The 19,366-nt window shown below is 50.2% G+C and overlaps 1 protein-coding gene across 3 annotated transcripts in view; it reads right to left on the reverse strand.

The window, feature by feature from the left end:
* Positions 1–19,366, reverse strand: part of PCGF6 (polycomb group ring finger 6) — a 583,658-nt gene that overhangs the window by 483,617 nt on the left and 80,675 nt on the right. The window lies entirely within an intron of this gene.

Raw genomic sequence — 19,366 nt, forward strand, 5'->3', positions numbered from 1 at the left:
TGCAAAGGTTTCCCCACCTAAAAGTCCTGCATTTTTCCAATCAATCGGATCAGTGCAGTACAGAGTAAGTCCCTCTATAGAATATAATCCTCTGCTCATCAGATGAGATAAATTCCTTATCTGCTATGCCACTAAATTAGTATTTATTGGCAACAACAGCAGAGCCGTTAACACCATAATCATTACTTTTGTTAAATTTAAGAGAAGGTTTAGACGAGCGTCGCACACTTGGCGTGTTATCCTAGGGACAAAGATATTTACAAAGACGTCCTGCTTGGAAGAGGAGTGCATGCGCACACAGCCCACAGTTAGAGCGCGCCCTACCCATGTAGAGGTGCACTGAAGTTGCATGGTAACTACCCAGAGAGCACCAGAGGCGTTGCTAGGGGGGCGGAAGGGGCTGCAGCCCCGGGTCTTTTGGTCGTAGCCTCGGATAGTTCTGGGACCACAACCAAAAGGCTAGCTAGCCCCGAGTCCCGACATGAGCGTGGCCCGGATCTTTTCCAGACCTAGCAACACCCCTGGAGAGCACCGTGAAAAGCAACGGCACAAAATGAAAAAGGCAAAGCCCACATCCCAAAAACACAAAGATTGGCACAACATTATGTTTTGCACGGTCTATGTTAAGTGCAGCTTTGATGGCACCAAAAAGCTTTATACCAGGACTATGGATAAGAGGAAAGAAATAAACATTTTTTTAATAACGTTTGCACTATTACAACGTCAAACCTGGACAACTCGGACTCTACATTAAACTGACAGCAGAGGCGACCAAACAATGGGTTACATTACCACGGTGGAGTTTTGGATCTACTCTTTCAAATAGTGCATTGCAAAGAATATTTGTTCAATCCAACTGGTCAAAAGTACTAGTTGTCCAGAGTAACTCATCAAAATGGCACACTTCGACCAAAAAAGACCCATGCTAGAATGTTGGCCCTGCACTTTATGCATTGCCCTATTCCCCTAGAGGCCCTTCCGAGCCACATATTACGGTGTGGTTGGCAGTCTACATAAGGATGGCTAAAGCAAAACAAAAAAAAGGTTCCGGAGGCAATCTTTGCCTCTGGCATTGATATGGGCAGCCCCATGGACCTTTGTTCTTTAACCTGTCAAACCATTACAGTAAGGGGAAAGACTATACACAAATCCAGCTTGGTCCCACCCCAAGGCTGACATTTTTCTGTGGTTGCTTGTAGTTCCGTGCAGATGGGACCTACCTGGCCTGGCAGATCAGGCTCGACTTCTCCCACTATTTATTTATTGGACATGTGTATGGCGCCTATACACAAGTGATTCCAGGTTCCACAAGACAAAAATGGAAAAAAGTGTGAGGGGGTTAGAGGGAGGGGGTCAAATAGGAGAAAAACAACAATAACGGTAGTGCTAGACCATGTGACATCCTTATAATGCAAGTGCAAAGACAGAAGTGCAGGGGAGGGTGCAAGTAGAGGGGCAGGGCTGAGATGGGAGCTAGGGGGTGAAATGCAGGTGTGGGCCCAGGGGGCTGAGCAAGTGCTGAGGGGAGCCACGAAGGGCAAGTGACAGGGAAAAAAGGGGGAAAGGAAAAACAAGTGCGATGGACAGGGTGGACCAGATTCAGGCAAGTCTGGGAAGGGTGCCCAAGGGCAAGTGCTGATTAGGGATGCTGGGAGAGATTGGTCAAGGGGGAGTGGCCCCAGTAAGACTCATAAGGGACCAGGCACCAGTCGCAGAGGGACATTAGCACAGGAGGGGGAGATGGAGGGAGGAGGAAAGGGAAGGAGGAGGAGGAGGAGGAGGAGAAGAAAAGGAAAGTCTTCAGAAGTTTCCAGAACTTAAGAAGATCCGGTGCAAGTCTGAGGCCGGCAGAAAGGCCATGCCAGAGGTAGGCTCCTGCCGAGGAAAGGGATCTACCTCCCACTCTCTGCCTGGAGAAACGTCTGACCTGCAAAGGGTTGGAGCTAGGAGGACCGAAGAACACTAGCAGGGAGGCATTTAGGGAGATAAATCTGAATGTTGAGAGGTCCCAGGGCCCAGACAGCCTGGTGGGATGATGCAGAGGGTCTTGAATTTGATCCTTGCGGTCACTGGAAGCCAGTGGAGAGATTTTAGGGCTGGCGAGATGCAGTCCCTGGGCTTGAGGCCAAGGATAAGTCTTGCAGCCCTATTCTGGATTAGTTGAAGAGGGTGAAGGGAGGAAAGAAGCAGATTGAGGAAGAGGCTGTTACAGTAGTCCAGCCTAGAGAGAACCAGAGCTTTGAAGACATTGAGCTTCTGGGGGGAATGTGAGGAAAGAAAGCCTCTGAGGAGGTGGAGCTGGAAGTTGGACTTTTTGGCAAGGTCTGTGATGTGCAGCGAGAAGGAGAATGAGGGGTCAAAGATGACCCCCAACGTTTTTAGCCTCACAAGAGAGTGATAGGAGGGGACCGAAGGAGGGTGGCCAGAGTGGGGGGAAGCAGGGAGCAAGTGTCCCAATGAGAACGATCTCTATCTTAATGGCATTAAGGCAGATTGTTAGCAGAGCACCACGCCTGAATAGCAGTTAGGCAATTGGGTAACAGAGGGGAAGACGAGGTGGAAGCTTAAAGGAGAACTGTGGGTCGTTAGCATAGCACTGGAAGTGAGGAGAGAAGATGGAGATCAAGTGGGCCAGAGGGGCAAGGTAGATGTTGAAGAACCATGGCAATAGGATAGAGCCCTGAGAGACACCACAGGTAGAGAGGTAGGTCGGGGAGAGGAAAGGGCCCAATTATACTTGGGAGGTTTGGTTTGAAAGGAAGGTGGTCAGCCACGCCACTGCCCGGTCCCTGATGCCTATGTTATCACAGAGACGATTTACGAGGATGGCATGATTGAAAGTGTCAAGGGCAGGAGAAAGATCGAGAAGGATCAGAACAAAGAGTTTGAATCCAGGTTCGAGAGCAGGTCCTCACAGGTCTTCAGGATAATGGTTTCTGTGTCGCTGTAGGATCTGAAAGCAGACTGGTGCTCGTGGAGGCAGCCAGCTGATTCAGTGTGGTGGGTCAGTTGGGGGGGGGGTGACCACCTTCTCCATGAGTTTGTCCAAGAAAGGGGTGATGGAGATAGGGCAATAGTTAGCCGGCATGAAGGGTCTGCTGATGTCTTTTTTAGGAGAGGGTACAAGGAAGTACTTGAGGGATTGTGGGACAGAGCCAGTGGCAACGTAGTCATTACAAAAGGTCAGCCAAGGAGGGGGCGAGAGAGAAGATGTTGTTCTTGATAGTTCTGGAAGAGCAGGGAAGCACCTGTTTGGAGGAGACTTTCATAGAGAAGACTACTCTGGAGATCTCATCCGGTGTAATGGGAGAGAAGGAGGAGAATATGGGGCGGGGGGCCCAAGGGAAGCAAGAGAGGAGGGAGGTAGAAGACAGCAAGGACAGGATGTCCCGAGTGTCGGTGGAGAAGTGGAGGCAAGTGCAGTGCAGAGGGCTTGTAAGAGAAGGGGGAGGAGGAGACTGCGATAGGATTGGAAAGTTCCTTGCAGATTTTGAAAAGTTCAGCTGTGTTATTGGTGGCCCCAGTGTTGAGGGCTTGGACATGAGCCCTCTTCTTGGAGTGGATGGCGAGGCGATATTGCCTTTGGAGCAGGCAGCAAGCCAGTTTGTCAGAGGATGCACCCGAGGCCTGCCACTTCCGCTCAGCAGCTTTACACTCGTGTTTCAAAGCTGCCAAGTCGAAGTCATAACAAGAGTTGCATTTGGAGGCAGGTGTAATGCGGATCCTCATGCCAGGGGCAAGGATGTCCAGAGTGTTAGAGATGGAGAACTGAAGGTTAGCCAGTGCAGAGATGGTAGGAATCAAAAGTAGGGTGGGGTGAGGGAGGGCGGATGAAGGTGGTGGCAAATGCAGTGACTGACACCCGATTTATCTGTCGACTGACAGAGAAGGACATTGGCAGTGCAGCAGAGGTATCGACAGGGGGCCAAGGAGCTTAAGGTGGAAAGAGAGGAGAGAGTGGGCAGACCAGGAGAGAGGGAGTAGTTAGAGGGTTGGAGAGAGGTATGTCTGTTGAGATGAGAGCATCCAAGGTGTGTCCGGCAGAGTAGGTTGGGCCAGAGGCAAGAAACTTGAGGGAAAGAGTCGCAGAGGTCGCGAAAGAGGACAGTGGCCAAATCGGGAGAGTCAAGATGCATGTTAAAGTCCCCAAGGAAGAGAAGATTGGGGGAGGAGTCCAGGAGAGAAGAGGAGAGGTCTGCCCATTACCAAGAGAAAAAGAGGGGTAGGTCTGGGGGGGGGTGGAAGGGGGTGTCAGGTCCAGGAGACCTGTAGATTGTGGCAAGAGTGAGGGAGAGGGTAGGAGAAACAGACAGCCTACAGATGAGGCATTCAAAGAAGGAGTAGGATTGAGTGGGAATGAGGGTGGACCGAACCCACTCAGGGAAAATTAGGGCCACCCCACCCCCAGATCGGGTGGGCCTGGGATTGGACAGGATTGTGTAGCCTTTGCAGAGAAGGATGTCAAAAGCAGCGACAAAGCTGGCCTTGAAGCACGTCTCAGTGAGAGCAAGGACATCAAGATCTAGGTCTTCAAGGAGGAAACAGAGGAGTGTTTGACAGCAGAGCTAGAATTGAGAGTAGCTAAGTAAAGCTGGTTGCCACCTTTAAATGTTTTACGAGGGGAGTTACAGAGGTGGGGTGCCACAACCGGAGGGATGGATGGAAGAGGGATGGAAGACAGTGGGCAGCAGGAGTGGGCAAGGGGCTGGGAGAGTTGAAAAGAGATGGTAAATGCCTGCCAAGATGGAGGAGATTGGGCTGAGAGCCCAGGGTCATGATCGTGCCATTACGATAGACATTGATGATGCACCTGGACGATGATAAGTGTGCCAAGAGCACTTCACATCTGGTACCACCATTAATGGGTGAGGAAGAAAAAAGGGGAGAGGACAGAAACCATATGGGGCATCCATAGGTCAGGAGAAGGAACGGCAAAGCCAATTTATTGGACATTTGTATGGCACCTATACTCAGAGTTTACAGGCGCCACAAGACAAGTAGGAGGGGGTAGGTCAGGCAAGAACATGGGAAAGAAGTATAACAAATAATGATTATATTGGCCTTGTGACAATCCTACTGTGCAAGTGCAAGACAAGGTGGTAAGTGCAGGGGATTTGAGGGAGGGAGAAGTGCAGGAGTGGGGCGCTCAAGGGAGGGGGTTGAGCAAGTGCTGGGGGGGCCAAGGCAGCAAGTGCGAGGGGGAAGGGAGAATGAGTGGTGTGGACAAGGAGGACCAGGTTAAGGCTAGTCCATGGAAGGGAGCCTGTGGGCAAGTGCTAGCAAAGGATGCTGGGGGGACTGGTTGGGAGGTGGTCTGACCCCAGTGTGACAAAGAAGGGACCAGGCCCTCAGTCACAGCGGCAGAGGGAATGTTAGCACAGGAGGGGGAGAGGAAAGGAAGAGGATAAAAGGAAAGTCTTAAGAAATTTCTGGAACTTAAGAAGATCCAGCTCAATCTGAGGGGGGGCAGGAAGGACGTTCCAGAGGAAAGAACCAACCGAGGAAAGGGATCTACCTCCCACTCTCTGCTTGGAGAAACGTTTGACCTGCAGAGAGTTAGAGCCAGAGGAATGAAGAGAGGGAAAGCTGGATGTAGAGAGGTCCCAGGCGGCCTGGTGGATGATGCAAAGGGACTTGAATTTGATCCTTGTGGTCACCGGGAGCCAGTGGAGAGATTTTAGGATGGTAGAGAGTTGGTCCCTGGACTTGAGGCCAAGGATAAGTCTTGCAGTCCTATTCTGGATTAGTTGAAGGGGGAAAAGGGAGGAAAGAGCAGATTGAGGAAGAGGCTGTTGCAGTAGTCCATCCTAGAGCGAACCAGGGCTCTGGAGACGTTGAGCTTCTGGGGGGAAGGTGAGGAAAGGTAGAATGTACCTGAGGAGGTGGAGTTGAAAGTTGGACTCCTTGGCAAGGTCCATGATGTGTGGAGAGAAGGAGAGGGAGGAGTCAAAGATGATCCCAAGGCTTTTTGCCTCACAAGTGGGTTAGGGGAGGGGACCCAAGGAGGCTGGCCAGAGAGTGTGGGCAGGGACAAGGAGCAGGCATCCCAATGACAAGGATCTCCGTCTTACTGGCATTAAGGCAGAGATCATTGGCAGAGCACCTTGACTGAATAGCAGTCGGACAGTCAGATATGAGGGAGGAGGTACAGGATGGCAGCTTGAAGGAGAGCTGTGTGTCGTTTGCATAACACTGGAAGTGAGGGGAGAAAATGGATCATCAGTTGGGCCAGAGTGGCCAGGTAGATGTTGAAGAGCCATGGCGATAGGATAGCGCCCTGGGGGACGTCACAGGTAGAGGGTGAGGTGGAGGAGAGAAAATGACCCATTTGTACTTGGTAGGGTCTGTTTGAAAGGAAAGTCAGCCATGCCAGTGCTCTGTCCGTGATGCCTAGGGTACCATGGAGACGGTTTATGAGGATGGAGTGGTTAGCTGTGTCAAAGGCAGAAAAAAGATCAAGGAGGATCAGAACGGAGGGCGTGTTTGAGTCCAGGTTAGAGAACAAGTCTTCACGGGTGTTCAGGAGAGCAGTTTCCGTGCCTCTGGATGCCCTGAAACCATACTAGTGATAATTGAAGCAGTCAGCCATTTCAATGTGGAGGGTCCGTTGGGGGATGACCAGCTTTTCCATGAGTTTGCCCAAACAAAAAGGGGTGATAGAGATAGGTCGATAGTTAGCCGGGCAAGAAGGGTCAGCAGGCAGATTTTTCAGGAGAGGGTGCGCAAGAGAATGCTTAAGAGGTTGTGGGAAGGAGCCAGTGGTTGCTGAGGTCAGCCAAGGCTGGGGTGAGAGAGGCGATGTTGTCCTTGATGAGGAGCAGGGAGGGGTGCACCTGTTTAGAGGAAACTTTGATGGAGCAGACAACTAGAGATCTCGTCTGGTGCATAGGGAGAGAAGGAGGAGAGTATGGGGGGAGAGAGCCTGCCACTTCTGCTCTGCAGCCTTGCACTTGCGTTTCAAAGCTGCCAAGCTTCCAAGAGTTGCATTTGGAGGAAGGCTTCATGTGGATCTTCATGACAAGGGCAAGGATATCAAGGGTGTTCGAGTTAGAGAGATGGAGGTTAGCTAGAACAGAGTCAGAAGGAGAGTTCAAAGAAGGGGGGGCGCAGAGGGATGAAGGAAGAGGCAAATGCAGCAAGTGACACATGCTTCATCAGTCGAATGACGGAGAAGGAGACGAAGTGCGGGCGGAGGCACCATTAAGGGACAGGGGAGGCCAAGGTGGGAAGAGAGGAGAGACAGGTCAGACCAGGAGAGACGGGTAGCAAGAGGGGTTGGGGAGTGCAAGGTCTGTTGAGATGATCGCATCCAAGGTGTGTCCGGCAGAGTGGGTTGGGCCAGAGGGAAGGAAAGAGTGTCACAGAGGTCGCAAAAGGGTACAGTAGAAACTTCCAGAGAGTCAAGATGGATGTTGAAGTCCCCAAAGAAGACAAGTTTGGGGGAGGAGGCAAGAAGAGAGGAGGACAGGTGCGCCCATTCTTAGAGGAAGAGGGAAGTTGGTCCAGGGGGCCTGTAGATGGTAGCAAGAGTAAGTGAGAAGGTAGGCGAGACAGAGAGCCTGAAGACTAGGCTTTCAAAGGAGGAGTCGGTTTGGGTGGGGATGATGAAGGCATGAACCCACTCAGGGAAGATCAGAGCCACTCCGCCACCAGGCCGGGAGGGCCTGCGATTTGGACAGGATATTATAGCCCTCAAGGAGAAGAGTGTCAAAAGCAGTGACGGAGCTGCCCTTGAACCACGTCTCAGTGAGAGCAATGATGTCAAGGTCTTCAAGGAGGAGACAGATGTCAGGGTGTGTTTGATAGCAGAGTGGGAGTTGAGGGTAGCTAAGTGAAGCTGGTTGCCCCTTTAAATGATTTGCAGGGGGGCACAGAGGTGGGCTGGCGAGAGTTGAAGAGAGATGGAATATGCCGTTGGGCTGGAAGACCTGGGCCACGATAGTGTCGTTATGATAGACATTAATGGTGCATTTGGACGATGCGAAGTGAGCCAAAAGCACTTTCCATCTGGTGTCGCCAGTAATGGGAGAGGAAGAGAAGGGGGGAGAGGACAGAAACCATACAGGGAGTACATCAGCCAGAGGAAGGAATAGCAAAGAGAATGCCAGTGATGGTCTGTAGGAAGCATTGGCAGACCAGGGTTGGAACTCATGAGTGCCTTTTTCAATGTCTTCCTTCCAGACTTCGTGAGAGAGGGAGGATAGCTGATGGGGATGCAATAAGAGTAAATAGGAGAGATGGAGAGCACCATGAGGTCAGAATCAGGAGGGGGGGGGGGGAACAGGGGAGATGGTTGTAAACACTAAGCAACAGTAAAATCTCACCAGACGGCCAAGCAGCCAAAAATCTATGAGCACACTAGAGATGCCCAGATTAAATGATCATTAACAAATTGGAAAGCACACCTAAATTCGAATTTGCCAGAAAGCACTAAAACAGCAGTACACAATGGGGAATGCAGTTGGAAAAGCACACCTAAAATCGATTTTTCACAGAAACACTTAAATGCAGCAAAAGGTGGAGGCTGCACAGATGCAAGGCACACCTTGGAGACAGAGGATGGCAGGTCAACATGCGATACAAGAGAGGCATCAACATTAGAGTAACAGGCCAGCAGAAAGAGTAAGCATGTGAAGGTAGTTGCAGAGGTGAGTGACAAAGCAGGGCTTAAAAGAGAGCATGACTTCGGTGTCTTTTGATGAAGGATTGCATGGCCCAGGTGGTCACTAGAAAAGGGGGCGTGGAAAGTCAATCGGGCATGCATGGAATTGAGTCACATAGAGAGGGCCGTAGAGGAGCTGCGCATTTGTGAGGAGCATCAGCGCACACTGCAAGTCAAGTTAGGAGTGCAGGCATAGTGCAGGCATAGTTCACAGCCAGTGGGTTTTAATCAGCAGGCCCAAGTGACCCAAGTTCGGTTTTGGGGGATAGCCGGAGCAGCAACGGTGGTGCAAGGTGTAGGGCTCTTAACAGGAATTGCAGATTGGTGTGTGGCAAGAGGTCTTCCAGGTCGTCCAGAGCGAGACAGGGAGCGACCAGGCCCTTAGATGAGGTCCTTCGAGGGGGCCGGCGCTCACCTGCCGGCTCCGGGCGCTGTGTGTCCAATGAGAAGAGGCCCAACCAATGGGAGTGATCAACGAGGAAACAGACAATTTCTCTGTCGTTGATGGTCAGCTAATAGCTCTGCCGAATGAGGCGGCCATGTTGGAGGGCCCTCGCTGCCTCGAGGACAATACCGGCAAGCAGAAGTTTAAATAGTGCTAGTTGGGAGGTAGAAGTGCCCCAGTGAGGAGGTGTGAAACTGTGAGGACTGTCAGTGACAGTCTAGCTGGAGGAAGCATTGATGTAAGTGACGGCTATGGGCAGACCAGGGCTGGCGACCAGGAGAGCCTTCTTACATTTCTTCCTTTCAAGCGTCGAGAGAAAGGGAGGATATGTGATGGAGAAGCAGTTAGAATAGATAGGAGAGATGGGGAGCACCTTAGGTGCGAGGGAGCGGGGGGGAAACAAAAAAAATAATATCGGAGGGAAATCAGAGAGGTGCACAGGGCAGGGAGAGGGACAGAGTTGCGCAGTGCACGACAGAACTCACCAGGCGGCCTAGCAGCCAAACAGGAGCAGGAAAAATAGGCACTATAAACAAGATCCCAGTGAGGATGAACCGTAGCAGAGGTACAAGAAGTGAAGTTCAGACATACATGAGAAGTGTCAGAGCAGGGCACACATTTTCATGTCCCGAGGAGGAATTCTGAGAGAAGCACAGAGATAAAAAGTAGGGGAAAATAAACACAGGTACCCAGAGCACAGAAATGCCAAGATTAAAACATCATTTAACCACAGGAAGTGTCCTAATTCAATAATCAGTTAGCACAGCAAAATGCCCAATTCAAAAATCATTTAGCACAGCAAAAGCATGGAAGTGTGGCTCGCCATGGTTATTCTTTAAAAAAATATATTAGCATTTGTTTTATTATAACAAACAACCCCTAGGCCCCCACCCCAATTCTCTCCCTCCCCCCCCAAACTGCTGATCCTCTTCTGATTGGGTCCATTCACGACTCCTTGGTATACCAGGTCTCATCTTTAAAAAAAAAGTCTAACAAACGTATTCTTTGCAGGCACCAATTCACTCAATAGTCTTAATGGAGAAAGTCCAGTACCAAGTTCCAAACTTCCTTAAACTTCCTCTGTTCTCCTTGAACCACATAAGACACCCATTCTAAAGAAACATAGTGCCAGATCTTAGCCAACCATTCATGTTCTGTGGGTACCAGTGATTGCTTCCATCTCTGGGCAACAACGGATAATGCTGACACACTAAGGATAATATACGCCTTTCTCTGGGGCTTCAATGATAAAATGTCCAAAATATCCCCCAAACCCAGCATTGTCTCCCCAAAATCTCTGCGTATTGAAAGGCCCAAATATTACTTTCATTGCCATATTGATACAATTCCCAAACAGTTTTAAAATAGGACAATCCCACCTACTGTCTTCACAACCCCATCAACATTTCCCAGACATTTTGGGGTAAAATGTATGCAGCTTCTCAGGCGTCGGGTGCCATTTTACCATAACCTTAACCCACATTGGGGGCGTGGCTACGAGAGCCATGTAAGGAGATGCGTTCCAGAGGAGCTCCCGAGATCCTGCAAATGATCCTTGTAAATAGTGCACACAGGGACGCCTATAAGCTTTGGAAAATTACATGCCCCCCTATGAATGCAGTGAACACGTCTGGTGAACTCCTGGAGCCCGTAAAACGTATGGGGACAGAGTTATGAATACTGTGGAGGTCACGAATACCTAAGAAAGGTGACACAAAATGGCGGAAAGGATGCACAAACAAAGGAACTAGCTGACTGGGCAAGACAGTGAGATAACAACGAAGGGCAAGCATGGCTGTGAGGTGTAGCACACAGGTACCGCTGTGCCGCAGACACGGGCGCCGATGAGCCAGAGCTTATGGACATGAAGGAGCAGAGCCAATCCCGACACACAGTGGGGAGGGATCCCCTAAACGAACCGCTCCCGAGGCTCGCCTGCAGCGGGAGACGGCAGCCCACCGCGGTCTCAGGAGGAGGGACCCGACCGAACAGTCACGGCTCAGCGCCCGCATTGCACAGAACGTAAAACAATGTGGCCGGCAAGTGAGCAGCCCAACAGAAAGGCAGACATGTGAGGTGGACAAAGGAGCCCCGTGAAGAGAGCACCGGGACGCCCGTGGTGCGGTGAGACGGACGCGCGAAATACCCCTGCCGGGGAACCACGTCGGACTGCATGGCAAGCACGTCCTACAGAGCTTGCAGGCATACGCATACGCGGCCCTGCCTTGAGGAGAACTGCTGTGGATACATTGTTGCGCCACATACTTGGATGCAAGCGCGGAGCACGAAGGGGAAAACAAACAAACTGTGAGCACAAACGTGAGAGGCTGCCACAGGAGCTCTGAAGGCCACGTAAAAGAACATATAATACCGGATGCCGTACAATGGACAGTCACACAGGCAGCAGTGACCACTCCCCTCGAGGTTGATGGCCCCGGCGGAGACTTCACGGTCTAAAACACAAGGAAGCCGGAGGCCGCCTGCGAGAGGTGCTGAAGGCACGACCTGGGGCATAACCTGGATTGGGGGGACCCGCTGGAGCCCGATCCCAACAACAAGCGGACAAATGGTGAGAACAAAGGAGCCGGACGAAGATGGCATCCTTGATCCTATGATGAAAGGAGAAGGCGCGAGACACACCCAGTGGAAAGCACCATTGAGGACTATATATATATATATATATATATATACATATATATATATATATATATATATATATATACACACATAAATACATACATATACACACACACACACACAGCACCAGCGGCCAAATGACACAAGCTGCTGGGGATAGCTAGGTCTACAGCAGCATCCTGTCAGGTCCACGAGCCAGCCCTTGGGTGCGCAGATAGGGTTATGAACTACCAAGAGTCGGGGCATAATGTCAATAAGTAATGGTAGCGGCCAAGTACGTGGGAGGACATAATCCATTTTTGACAAAAAACTAACAGAACACAAGGACCCCCACTATAGCCCCCCTCAAGTACCATTGCCGAGTACGGAATAACCCTGAGGATCTAAAGACCATAATCCGGAGTGCCCGCAGAGAAACGCACAGCAACATCGAGATGTCAAACAACCCACGCTCGATGAATACGCCAGAACACCACTAATGGCAGAAGAGGCCAAAAGCAAGGAGAGGACTCCCGCTGTGTGCACCGACACTGCGAGCAAAGATCAGCAAATCCTGGAAGCAATTGCGGACCTGAAACTAGCGTGGGAAACTAAAATGGAGTCGGCTACGATCGAATTGAAGGCGGCACTGGAACTCAAAGTAGGTGCAGTGCAGGAAGAGGTGAATCCCCTCAGGCAAGAAGTCAGGACGCTAGCAGAACGCACAGGCGAATTTGAAAAGGAAGTGGCCCCGAATATAGCTGCATGTGCGTCTCACAAATCAGAGATCCACATCCTAGAACAACGCATTAGCAATTTGGAAAACAGGGCAGAAGAAGCGGAGGGACGCGCCCGGAGAAATAGTGTACGCATTCTGGGATTGCCGTAAGGAGCAGAGGGACCAAACCCCATGGATTATATTGAAACAATGCTGCTGCAATAAATAACCGGAGGGGTGCTGACTCAAGGATTTGCAGTGGAACGGGCGCACTGGGCCTTGATGAGGAGGCCACCGCCAGGAGTAGGTACAAAGACGACGTATGAACTACGGCGGAGTGAAAAGAAGATTGCGGGAAGCAGGCTACAGACACTGGGACCAGAATATAAGACAGGGCAAAGACAGTTGGGACAGGCGTTACAAGGGGTGCATAAATATGATTCTCTAAGCACGGAAATATAGTCCAAGTTGTAGGAGCCTAACAGAACTCGCTCTCACGCCCCCACGAATAGACTAGTTAGGTTACCGGTAGATCGGTGACACCCTGCTGGGTTCCTGATCTTGGCATTCCGAGACAGGACCAAATGCGGGGGAGCCTGACATTCAGGGATAGAGCTGGGTATCAGTTGGGGATGGGTACGGAGGAGGGAGGGGTGGGAACGTGTGCAGTGAACTTAGTTGGGGAGGGGTGTTAGTTGGGGAGTTAATGTTCAAATTAGATGAGTACGAGCCCACATTCATGCCAAACAAGACCGGAGGAAAGAACAGAGAGTGAGGGAGAAGGGGCAAAACACGGATGGCGATGGTAAGTCTTAGAATTGTAACTTGGAATGTGAGAGGCCTCAACAGTTACCTGAAGAGGAATAAAGTAATGATGTACTTGAGAAGGCTGAAAGTGGACATAGCATTACTACAGGAAACCCACCTTACTAAAGAGAAACTGGAGGTGGTAAAAAAAAAAGTGGAGAGGGACCACCATGGGAGTGACATACTCGGCTTATGCCAGGGGGGTGGTTACCTGGGTGGCACCTCATGTGCCATTCCAGATGCTTCAGGCCACGGCGGAACCAAATGGAAGGATGATATTGATGCGGGGGCTGCTGGAGAACAGAGAACTGTGTATTATAAATACATACGCCCCGAACCAAGACACAGCGGCCTACTTCAGGACTTTATATGGTAAAATCAGCCCCCTCTTGGGATGCGCGATTATATGGGGAGGGGATTTTAACTGTATGCTATACCCTAAAATGGACAGGTCAGATAGTAAACTAGATAAACCCACCCTTGCCGCCGAAAGCATTACAGGCCCTGCTGAGAGATTTTGGACTAGAGGATATCTGGAGACAGCACCACCCGAATGATAGGCACCATTCACACTACACCGCCCCACATAACCTGTATACGAGACTGGATTATATGTTTGTCGCCTCCGAACTTGTAGGGGAAATGATAGGCTCAGAATATAAGGCGAGAATATTATCGGACCACTCCCCCCTGGTCTTGGAGTGGAGACACCAGTCCCTCACAGCAAGAATCCTGACATGGAGGCTCAGAGCCGAGGCCCTGCAGGACTCGGTATTCCGAGAGGATTTAAGGGAGGAGATTATTGAGTACTTTGACACTAACACAGGGAGCGTGCAGTCAGAAGAAACCTTATGGGAGGTGTTTAAAGTTGTAGTTAGGGGTGGGGCCATATCTAAAACCAGAGGGCTCCAAGGGGGCATAGAGCGAGAGCTACAAGAGACAGAAGAAACTGGAAGAAATGATGCAGAGGGGGGCACCTCACAGGAGGACGCCAAACCGGTGAATCTACTACAACAAACCAGCAGAGAGCACTGGGACAGGCCATGTAAATTGAACTATAAAAAATATATCGAAAGGCAACACGCGGGGGGAGACGAACCAGGGAGGCTGCTAGCATGGTTATATAAAAATGAGATACCAGGACCAGTAGTCAGAGAGATAAAGGGAGAAGAAGGTCAGACCTGGAACACCCAAGAGGGAGTAAACGAGGGGTTCCTTAGATTCTACAAATGCCTCTATGAAGATACTGGGGAGGAGACAGGTCGAGAGATTCAGGAAACACTGGAAGACATAGGATTACCCAAAGTAAATGATGAAGAACGGGAGAACCTGGAGGCCCGAATTACAATAGAGGAACTAGAGACTGTGATTCTGCACCTACCCACATGCAAAGCCCTGGGGTCGGACAGGCTCCCTAGTGAATTTTACAAAACGTATAAGCAGGAAGTACTCCCCCCCCCCCCCGCTGCTGGCCATGCTAAATGAAGCGTTCGAGAGGGGAAGGTTGCCGGAAACTCTGAGGAAGGCGGTGATCATTCTGCTTCTAAAGCCTGGTAAACCAAGCACAGATTGTGGGTCATACAGACCCCTATCTATTTTAAACCAAGATAGCAAAATTCTCACGGCAGTGTTGGCAAACCGACTCAAAAGGGTAATTGGCAAACTCATACACCCTGATCAAACAGGCTATGTCCCGGGCAGAAATATAACCGACAACCACAGGAGACTCCACCACATCATAGAACAGACAGAGAATGACCCTGGCGAAATTGGCAATAGTCTCGCTGGATGCAATAAAAGCCTTTGACTCTGAGGTGGCCGTGGATGCTGGCGGCCTTGAAAGAATACGGGATGGGACCAGGGTATCTGAGGTGGGTTAAGAGGATATATAGCTCCCCAATGGCCAGGGTCAAAATGGGCGCGATAATCTCGGATAAATGGCAACTTAGCAGTGGAACAAGACAGGGTTGCCCCTGGTCCCCCATGCTATACATTCTTGCATTAGAACCACTAGCGATCTGTCTCAGACAACAGTACGGAGGGATCCACACGAAGGGGGGCCCGCACCCGATATCATTGTACGCCGATGATATGTTGTTATACCTGCGCTTCCCAGAAGAAAACTTACAGTATGTCCTGGAAGTGATGGAACGTTATGCGACCCTTTCTGGCATAGCGGTAAACCCCAAGAAGTCAAGCATGTTCGCCCTAGGGAGATACAGGGGGGCCCCGCGTGGTAATCTGCCTATTTTGCCGATACCCTAGCAGACCAGAACATTCCGATACTTGGGGATTAATATATACCATACGGCTGTGGACGAATATAAATACAACACAGGAGGGCAGTGGAAGGCATCAAGAACAGTATGGGGTTTTGGGCGAAGCTCCCCCTGGCCATGATGGGAAGGGTGGCTTTGCTCAAGATGGTGGTCCTGCCTAGGCTGTTACACTCTTTCACAAACATCCCATACATGCTCCCCAAACGCTTTTTCATGGAATGCCACAGCTTATGCAGGGGCTTCATATGGCACAATTCCAGGAACAGGGTGGCCCTTTGGAAGTTGCAGAACCCGTGTGATAAAGGGGGCATAAACCTACCAAATTTCGAGATATACTACCTGGCGGGACAGCTCCAGTATGTGGCCAGATGGTTGTCCGAAGAGGAGACAGCCAAAGCCAGATTATTCAGCAGGGACACCGCCCCATTCTTTCTAAGAGAACAGGTATGGCTATCTAAACCAGAGATGCAAGGAAGTGTGAGATTGCTGGAACTGGGTTGGAAAATATGGCGCAAAGCATGCCAAATAGTGGGAAGCCCGACCCCATGCTCCCTGCAGGTGCCACTTGTGGTGCTATGTGGTGAGGACACGCAAATGATAAAAGGGATCTGCAAATAATGGGGACCGATGAGCCTCGCGACCCTTGGAGAAAAAGGGGGGGGGGTACTAGATTTCCAGAAGATAACAGAGGACACCGGGGTACATAAAGGACAATACATTACATATACTAGAATTATCAAACGAGTGGGAGAAAAGTGGCCTGAGGTAGTACTAGTGGAACAACCCGATACAGTCATTGAGACGATGTACGATATCGCAGAGGGCGGCACGAAATATCCCGAATTTACGAATTACTGATGTCCAGGGTGGGCAAGGAGTTGCTCCAACTGAGGCGGGACTGGGATGAGGAGGTGGGAGAACCTATGCAAGATGGACAATGGGAAAGGGCCCAGAAGTATCATAAGAAGGTGTCCCGGAATGCGAGGCTACAGCAGATCCAGTTATACGTCACCCACAGGGCATATATGACCCCTAGCAAAATCACCAGGTTTGGAAGTTCAGTGATACAGAAATGCCCCAGGTGTGGAGAGGTGGATGCCGGGATGATTCACACATGTTCTGGGCGTGCCCGGAGGTGGGCAGATTCTGGACGGAGGCTAAACAACGCCTGTCCCAAAAGGGGATTAAGTTGGAGGTGGATTCAGTATGGGCATGCATGCTGGGGGGGTTTTGCCAGACCACGCAACCTAAAGCACATCTTGGCCAAACGGAGAATCGCTATGGGCTGGAAAGCAGCCCAAAGACCTAGAATAGAGGTGTGGTGGACCGACCTCCTGAAGTGGGCAGAGGCTGAGACGGCAGCATGGTACGAAGCAGTCAGTAGGGGAGGGGAAGAGGAAGCGGGACCCCTGATAGCGTGGAGACAAATGGTGGCCACGATGTCGGGACTCTCCCACGCTGAACCCAGCGAAGATAACACGCTTGGGAACAATAAGGGAGATAAACCCTAAGTAACTCATACTGAGGTATTGAAGAAGGTGCTCAAGTTAAGGGGGTGCGTGGGGGGAGGACTGGGATGTATAACATGCAAAAGTAATGATGTGAAGCAAATATAGGTGAATGTCCGATATGTTGGTAAAGTTTGGTGTGTTGTTAAAAATAATAAAAATTGTTTTAAAAAAATGCTAAAAAATAAAAACCTTAACCCACATTTCTCGGATCTGAAGTGCTCTCATGAGTTTTGGAATCCCCTGCCACACTTCCTGCAATTGCTCATCTGATATAGAGCTATTCAAGACGTTTTCCCATTGTTTCATATACCCCCAGTGCGAATGTATGGTTGGAGAATCCATAACTAGCCTATATAGTGCTCCGACCATATGGCGGTCACCTGAATTTGTAATTAGATACTTTTCAAAGTGGGTAAGGTCCCTTATTGACGCCCGTTTGTTTCCCTGTGTCTATAGCCAATGTCTCAATTGTGAATATCTGAACCGTTCCTTTTCAGGCAACTCAAATGCCTGTTTGCATTGTTGAAATGTCTTAATCTCTTGGCCCTCTATTATAGCACGCATCTTCTGAGACCCAGCCTCTTCCCATCGCTTAAAGGCTCCATGCTCTGCCACTGGTGCAAACTGTGGATTACAAAATAGAGGCTTAAACATAGTTATGCCCCCCCACCATACCACCTCTTCCCATACATCACCTATCAACAACGTTATTTTGCTCTTAAACATGTTAGGGCGTCTATCAACCTTCTGACACCACAGTACTTCTTCTAGGGGCCTCCCAACCAGTGCTCTATCCATCCGTAGCCATATTGTCTCCTGATTTCCCCCAAACCACTCCAGTATTATCCGCAACTGAGCCGCTTGATAATAGGTTTTGAAGTTTGGAGCCCCCATCCCACCTCTCATGATGGGTGCCGTTCGTACTTTCCAAACCACCCTTGATTTTTTCCATTCAATATGAAGGGCCTCACCATCTTATTTAGATTTTTGAAACATTTCTAAAGGGACTACCAATGGTAAGGCTTGGAAATAATATAATACCCTCAGGATCACAACCATTTTAATTACATTAATCCTACCTATCCAAGAAAATGACAAAGGGTTACACTCCTCCAACTACTTTTTGATTGAATCCAACAAAGGGGGATAATTGGCCTGATATATGGATTCAATTGAATTGGTTATTTTCACTCCCAAGTATCTTAACCCTTTGTCTCTGCTCTGATACTGGCACACATCTATAGACCGTTCCTTTGAGACAGCTCCACCTTGCATTACCATTGTTTCTGATTTATGGGAGTTAATTTTCAATCCTGTTACTTCACCAAATGTATTAATTTCTGTAGTCAGTTCTGGTAATGAGCTAACCAATTCTGTTGCTGTGATAAGCAAATGATTGGCAAACGCCATCACCTAACAACTCGGCCGAACTCTTTAAAATCTGCAAGGAGCTGGCCAACCCTGCTGCAGTCTCTACCTCTCCTGTCCCCTCCCAGGCCCTTTGCACTGCACTGGCCTCGCATTTCATCTCAAAAACTCAGGACATCCTGTCCTCGCTCTCCTCCTCTCACCTCCCTCCCTTTCTTCCCGGCTCTTCCTCTTGCTCTCTTGCAGCTGCCCCTCCGCCCTCCTTCTCTGCTTTTCCACCTTTTTCTGCTGATGAGGTTTCCAGACAAGTCCGATCTATGAAAGCCTCGTCTAAACAGGTTCACCCCTGTTCCTCCAAAACCATCAAGGACCACATCGACTCCCTGGCTCCTGCCCTGGCTGACTTTTGCAACCACTCATTCGCCTCTGGAGTCTTCCCATCCCCCCTCAAGCACTCCCTTGTGCACCCCCTCCTCAAGAAACCCTCTTCCGACCCCTCCTGCCCGGCCAACTATCGCCCAATCTCCATTACTCCCTTCCTGGGCAAGCTCCTGGAGAAACTGGCCATCCCCCAGCTTAACCTCCATGCTGAATATGTTGGTAACCTTCATGACCATCAATCCGGCTTCAGAGCGGCCAGAAGCACGGAAACTGCTCTCCTGAACATCCGTGAGGACCTGCTCCTGAACCTCGATTCCAACACTCCCTGTGTTCTCATTCTGCTCGATCTCTCCTCTGCCTTTGACACTGTCAACCATTCCATCCTGCTCAACCGTCTCCGTGATAACCTGGGTATCACTGGTCAGGCTCTGGCATGGCTGACCTCTTTCCTTTCCGGTTGACCCTCCCAGGTCCAAATGGGCTCCTTCCTCTCTGACATCTTTTTCTCCACCTGTGGTGTCCCCCAGGGATCCAACCTCTCTCCCTGGCTTTTCAACCAGTATCTGGCACTCCTTGCCC

Source organism: Ambystoma mexicanum, chromosome 8 (genome assembly GCF_040938575.1).
Source record: "Ambystoma mexicanum isolate Mex_15411 chromosome 8, UKY_AmexF1_1, whole genome shotgun sequence".
Taxonomy (NCBI): Eukaryota; Metazoa; Chordata; class Amphibia; order Caudata; family Ambystomatidae; genus Ambystoma; species Ambystoma mexicanum.